At 45.9% G+C, this 6,000-nt stretch overlaps 1 protein-coding gene across 1 annotated transcript in view; it reads left to right on the top strand.

The window, feature by feature from the left end:
- Nucleotides 1-203: 203 nt before the first annotated feature.
- The window catches only part of RAP1B (RAP1B, member of RAS oncogene family), a 46,793-nt gene continuing 40,996 nt past the window's right edge, over nucleotides 204-6,000 (top strand). Inside the window, exon 1 of the mRNA XM_066591617.1 lies at nucleotides 204-357. The gene's annotated coding sequence lies outside the window, so the exon portion shown is untranslated. The remainder of the gene's footprint in view (nucleotides 358-6,000) is intronic.

Genomic DNA, 6,000 nt, shown 5'->3' with positions numbered 1-6,000 from the left:
TGGAATGACATTTCACACAATTCTGTCCGCTCATTCGCGTGTTATTGTACACCAGTAAAGGCTGCAACGTGCCCCACCCCTCGTAGTGAAGGGGTTAACAGTGAGGGGACTCGTGCCCGCGCCGCGCTCCCTCCTCATTATACAGTAGCGCGCAGCGAGTCACCTCTCACCAGTGGGGGCGCGCACGGGCTGAGGGAGACTGGCGCGGTGACGTCACGGGAGGGGGAGAGCTGGGAGCCTCACCCAGGCTGGGTTGGTGGCGCTGTGTGTCCCGAGCGGAGGAGGACAAGCGGGAGGAGGCGGCGGCGGGGATCCCAGGCAGCGCCCGGGCCCATCCAGGAGAGGGAGGACAGCGGGGTGAGTGTGCCGGGCGTCGGTCTCACGTGTGTCCGGCATGGACGGGGCAGCTGTGTGCTGCAGCAGCAGGACGGGGTAGTGGAGTGAGGGCTGGGCCCAGGGACTGTCCTAGTGGGCAGCTGCGGTCCGCTGCTGGGATGCCTGCAGCGGGGAGTTAAAGGGCAACTCTTTGTGCCCAGGGTGTGGGCAGCGCATAGCCGTGGTCAGACAATAGACGTGACAGCAGATGTGGCAGCCCCTGGGACTGCTGCCGATGCTTGCCATTTTCTGCATACTTGTAATGTTTGTCATGGCACTCCTTTATGTGTGCCTACATGGTGCCAGCTGTCCTCCCTGGCCACACAGCATAGGTGGCATCACCCCCTTTTTTTCTTTAGATCACCAGCTATAGAATGGCTTGGCATGGAACCTGGCTGATGACTTTTTAGGTTGGCACTGGCGGGCAGCTGCTGTCACAAAGTTGCTGTATTGTAAAATGTCTTCTGCTGCAGGAAGTCAGTGATGCAGGCGGCGGTGATGGACCACCCGGCCTATGCAGCCAATGCTTGGCACCACTTCACTGGAGTGCCCAGGTGGGCAGGCATCACAGCAGGGCAGCTGAGGTCAGGTGGCAGGGACTAATTCATGCACTTGTGCCAGGTGACCTGCAGGGAGAGAGGGGTTAATGCAGTATCATGTCTCTTGTAGGGACATACCAAATTAAAGAGAACTGAGCCCCACCTAAACTGTGAACGGAAAGAGGTTACTGAGCGCAGGATCTCCTCCCCTTTGTGGCCTGTAAAGGAAGGAAGATCAGCGCCTGGGAAAGAATTTAGGTTCCTGCTGGGGGTTTTTTTTGGGGGGGGGGGGCTGCTTTAGTATTTAGTAATAAATGTATCATTTTGTTTTTCCAGCTGTGATCAGTGTGTAATGACTGCAGCAGATCTGTAACTTGCTGGCTTTTGTTGCGAAGAAATTGTGACAGTGGCAGCGGATGGCTCCATAGGGCTAGCTTGCAGAAAGGAAGGGAGGGAAGCTGATTAATGCCACATTGTATTAGAACAGATGATGGGTCTCACTTGCCAGGTCTCGTTGAGGTTTCTCCTCTGACGGAGGGCCATGCAGGATTTTATTCGTTTTTTGAAATAGGAAAAACTAATCGGATTCTTGCCTTTTTTGTTAACGAGCAAAACTTACATGGTAAAACAATGAGCAACACATGGCTGTCTGGTGTCTGTATTGGTGTTCATTGATCTACTAGTTGAGTTAGGTTGGTTTTATGTAGATGCGATTTGTGAAAGTCCTCAACTAATAAATGCAGATTTTTTTATTTTTTTTTATAGAAAACAGATGGCTCTGTTCCCACTGCAGTGGCCAGCCTTGATATTATAGGCCAAGTTTCTACTGAAATGAATGGGAACTTGGCCTGTAATACCAAGGCTGGCCACTGCAGTGGGAACAGAGCTGTCTGCTTCCTGCTGAAATTAACTCTGTGCACAAGTACGTTGCCCAGCAAACAATCTATTAGATTCTGAGGATAGGCCATCAATAGGTTACAACTAGAAAACCCGTTTAACACACAGAGATAATAATTGTCATTGAAAGCTTAGTCACAGGCAAGCATTTACCCTCTGGAATAGTCAACTTATAATACATCTATCGTTCGTCTGTTGATCATAGCAACTTATTCTAAAGTTAGGTTTTTAACCTCTTGGGGTTTTTACTCATTGAAATTCAGATCCTTTATATTTGGCATGGGTGGTACTGTGTTTTTTTTTAAATTTAGAGTAGTGCCAAATTCAATACTTCTCACCAAGCCACATGTTAAGTAATGTGTCTGGTTACTGGGGTCCGTCCACACCATGTACCCCGCTTGAAGGAAGCAGTGTTCGAGCATGCACACTGCTGCTCCATTCAAAGTCTATGGGACTGGAGATAACTGAGGACAGCATTCTGTTATCTGATAGTCTCATAGACTTTGAATGGGGTAGTAGTGCACAAGCTAGACCACTGCTTCCTTCAAACAGTGGGCATGGGACCGCAGATCTTGTGATTGGTGGCAAACCCATCAGTGGAACCCTGAGCCATCAGACACTCATTATCTATCCTGCAGATAACTTATTTCCAGAGCAATCCCTATAATTTTTCTTTGATTGGTATCTTCCAAGATGGTGCTCTGCTCACCAGTACCGCTAAGCGATGATGAAACTGTATGGTGGACGAACATTTATATGTATGATTAGTGCCCATATGCTCTAAATCTGCATGTGAAGTCCAGTTAAAGGGGTTGTCTCACGGCGAAAGCGGAAATTTTGTTTTTCACTTACCCCCGCATTCTGCCCTGTTAAAAAGAAAGCATTGGTTAGTTTTTAAAAAGCACATTGCGCTTACCTGCATCAGCGTTCTGCAGCTTCTTCTATTCTTCTTTTAAAGATGGCGCCGCGGGTCTTCTCCCACGGTCCACCGCGGGTCTTCTCTCATGGTGCACCGTGGATTTTCTTCTCCTTCCTTGCGTTCCATTGCCGATTCCAGCCTTCTGATTGGCTGGAATCAGCACATGTGATGGGGCGGAGCTACGATGACGACGCGGTGACCAGCTCTCCGGCATGAGCGGCCCCATTCACCAGGCAGAAGACCGCACAGCGCAAGCACGTCTAAAAAAGCAAGAAGCCAGCGAAATTAGATGGAGACGGGGACGCCAGCAACGGAGCAGGTAAGTGAATAACTTCTGTATGGCTCCTATTTAATGCACGATGTATATTACAAAGTGCATTAATATGGCCATACAGAATGGTATACCCCACTTGCTGCCGTGTGACAACCCCTTTAAGTTAGTGCTAATCTCATTGATAAGTGCTTATGGGGAAGCTGTCTAGTCTTGTAAAAGGACCTAAAGGACAGACAACCAAGATGTGACATGCAGTCCAAAACGCTGGTTAGCAGTCAGCATGGTTTTCAATTGATTCTTAGCCCCTTAATGCCCCACAACGTATAGTTAACGGGAGCCGATCCCGCTCCATACAGCACAGTCTACAGCTGATACCTACCTGCAACAGCCGTGATCAGTGTGAACACTGAGCGTGGCTATTGATCCTGTAAATGCCCAGATTGGTATTCTGGGGTACTGAAGGCCACACCCCATCCGCCCACACAAAAGCCCACAAGGCTGCCATAAGTGATTGCCTATCAAGCCATGCCGACTTTTTTATAGCAGTAAAGAGGGGGAAAAAAAACTCTCTAAATTTGGTATTCTCATAGCTATACTCATCCATAGATTAAATTAGTCATTTTTGCCACAGTGCAAATGCTGTCAAAAGATGGTGGATTTTTTTTCCATTTTATGTCACTTAGAATTTAAAATTTTTTTTTTTCAGTACATTATTTAGTACATTAAATGGTAAGAAAACAAGCCCTCACACAGCAATGTCAATGGATAAACGAGGGCTCCTTCACACTGGTGAGGTAAATATTGGGCAGTGAATCATGGCCCAATCTCGCCTTCGCCATCCATGTGAAATGCGTATATGCGAGGTGTTTTCACATGAAAACAGCCTTCCATCGCTGCAGGGATGAAGGGAATCCCGGCCGCTGCTGTCACAGCCTTGGCAGAGTATCGCGGATTTCTCCATTGCTCTCACTGGGGCCGCTGCTATTGAAAACAATAGGCAATCTCACAAAGTTAAGACCTGTTACAATTTCTTTCCTGCATCGCAATGTGGTGCCACGCAAGAAAACATCGCTAATGTGAATGAACCCATTCGAAAGAATAGGTTTCTTATTTGTGCGTCTCATAACGCACAGATCTTGCACGATTTTTTTCGCGAGTGTGAAGGCACACGAAGAGCTAGGATTTTTTTGAACGTGGGGAGGAAAATACAAACGGGGAGGAGGGGTTAATGGCTACACGATTCTTCAGGTAGAAGTTGTATATATTTTTGTTAGCCATAAGTCACATAGAACCTAATTGCTGCGTTATTCCGCCACAGGGAAAGCGGCAGAAATCCATCCGTGGGCTTTAGTCCTAAGAGGTTCATACAGGGAACATGTTTCCCCACCTCTGTTTCCATATGTCAGCATGAGATATAAATTGCCACAGTAGCCGCCATATTAGAGTGGACCACTGACTCTGTACTATACGTCCCTATACTAAATTTGCGTGGGACTTTCAGGTGCCCAACAATAGTGCATCCAGCACTACTGCGGGGTTATTAGTCTGCTTATTGCAGCCTGGACGGAATATCGCGAGCGCGAGAGTATGGGGAGCACTACAAGATCTCCGCGATGAGCCTATCTAAATGATCTTACTGCAGAAAGCCGCAATTTGAATCACGCGAGTGGAGAATTGCTATGATTCTCCGCTCGTCGGCGTTGGGCTGTGTTTTTCATAGTTCTCCTATGGAAAGCGTGTCATGTGAGCTCTGAGGGCGATTTATCGCCATGGATCTCGCAATGAAAACTTGCCCATGGACAGCCAGCCTTAACCCTTTCCAATCCAATTTGCATCCTGGTTTTCCTAGGGGGCTTACTCTTTTTCTGCTGTTATACAACGGCGCTATCTGCTGGCTAAAGCCGGTACTGCATGAGGTGACACATTGAATAGGCTCCGACAGCAGAGAGGCTGGCAATATACAGTAAGAGAACCCCGCCGAACGTCTTCCAACATCGGAGCTGTACAGCCTTAAATCATAATGTCTTTAGACGTCAGACAGTGGATTGGAAAGGGTTAATCTACCACACCACGTATGACAACTGTGTTGCTACATAATAAAGATGTGTATTATTGCCCTCGCTAATCTTACATATGAAAGGTGCCTTCAGCGTATTTGATTATTTCACAGAAAAGGAGTTAAATTCTTAGCTAGAGCGGTGAAATGAACCTTAGGTAAAATGTTGGGAGCTGCCGATAGAAGTATAGCAGTTTAGGCAGCTATATCATTTTAGAGATATATTGTCAAATGTTAGCAAATTTAATGAGTATCTTGGTGCAGAGTTCACACTGAAATCTCACCAATGCTTAGAATACCGCACTTTTTTTAATGTGCAGAATGGGCGATTCTAAGGATTTTTGCAGTAGGTATTAACGGCCTATTCTGTACATTTTTCTTAGTAAAGAGGTTTTTTTTTAAATCTTGCATGTCATGATAAAGTAGTGTCCAGAATGAGAGGTTTCGGGTCAGAGCTGTGGTGTTGAAATCAGTTTTGGGTGGAGTCGGTAGAAGTGTTCATACGCCAACTTCAGCTTCAAAATAAAAGTATTACCGTAAATAATAACACTAATGTTACTATCTTAATACAGTCAAATACAAATGATTGTTCTTGAGCTGTTTATATCACAGTTGGAAGTGATTCTTGAATGGAACTCTGCCTGCATTACCAACCCAGGCCACTGCACAATGTATAGAGCTGCATCAAAACAGCTAGAAATGTGACAACCCACTTTAATGATTGGGCCATTTTTTCCCCCCTATTTTTTGGTTTCTCCTCCCCACTTTTAAAACATAAGTTTTTGGTTTAGGTTTTTGTTTTTTTTTGATCAACATAGCTATCTGAGGCCTTGTTTTTTGCTTTAAATTATAAATAGTTTTTGTTTTTTCAATATCTTGTTTTTTACAATAAACTTTTTCACATATTCTTATTTCCTTAGTCTCCTAAGTTATAACTAGA

This window comes from Eleutherodactylus coqui, chromosome 2 (genome assembly GCF_035609145.1).
Source record: "Eleutherodactylus coqui strain aEleCoq1 chromosome 2, aEleCoq1.hap1, whole genome shotgun sequence".
In the NCBI taxonomy this organism is placed as follows: Eukaryota; Metazoa; Chordata; class Amphibia; order Anura; family Eleutherodactylidae; genus Eleutherodactylus; species Eleutherodactylus coqui.
The sequence above is the reverse complement of the archived record's forward strand: the minus strand, read 5'-3'. Positions and strand labels throughout refer to the sequence as shown.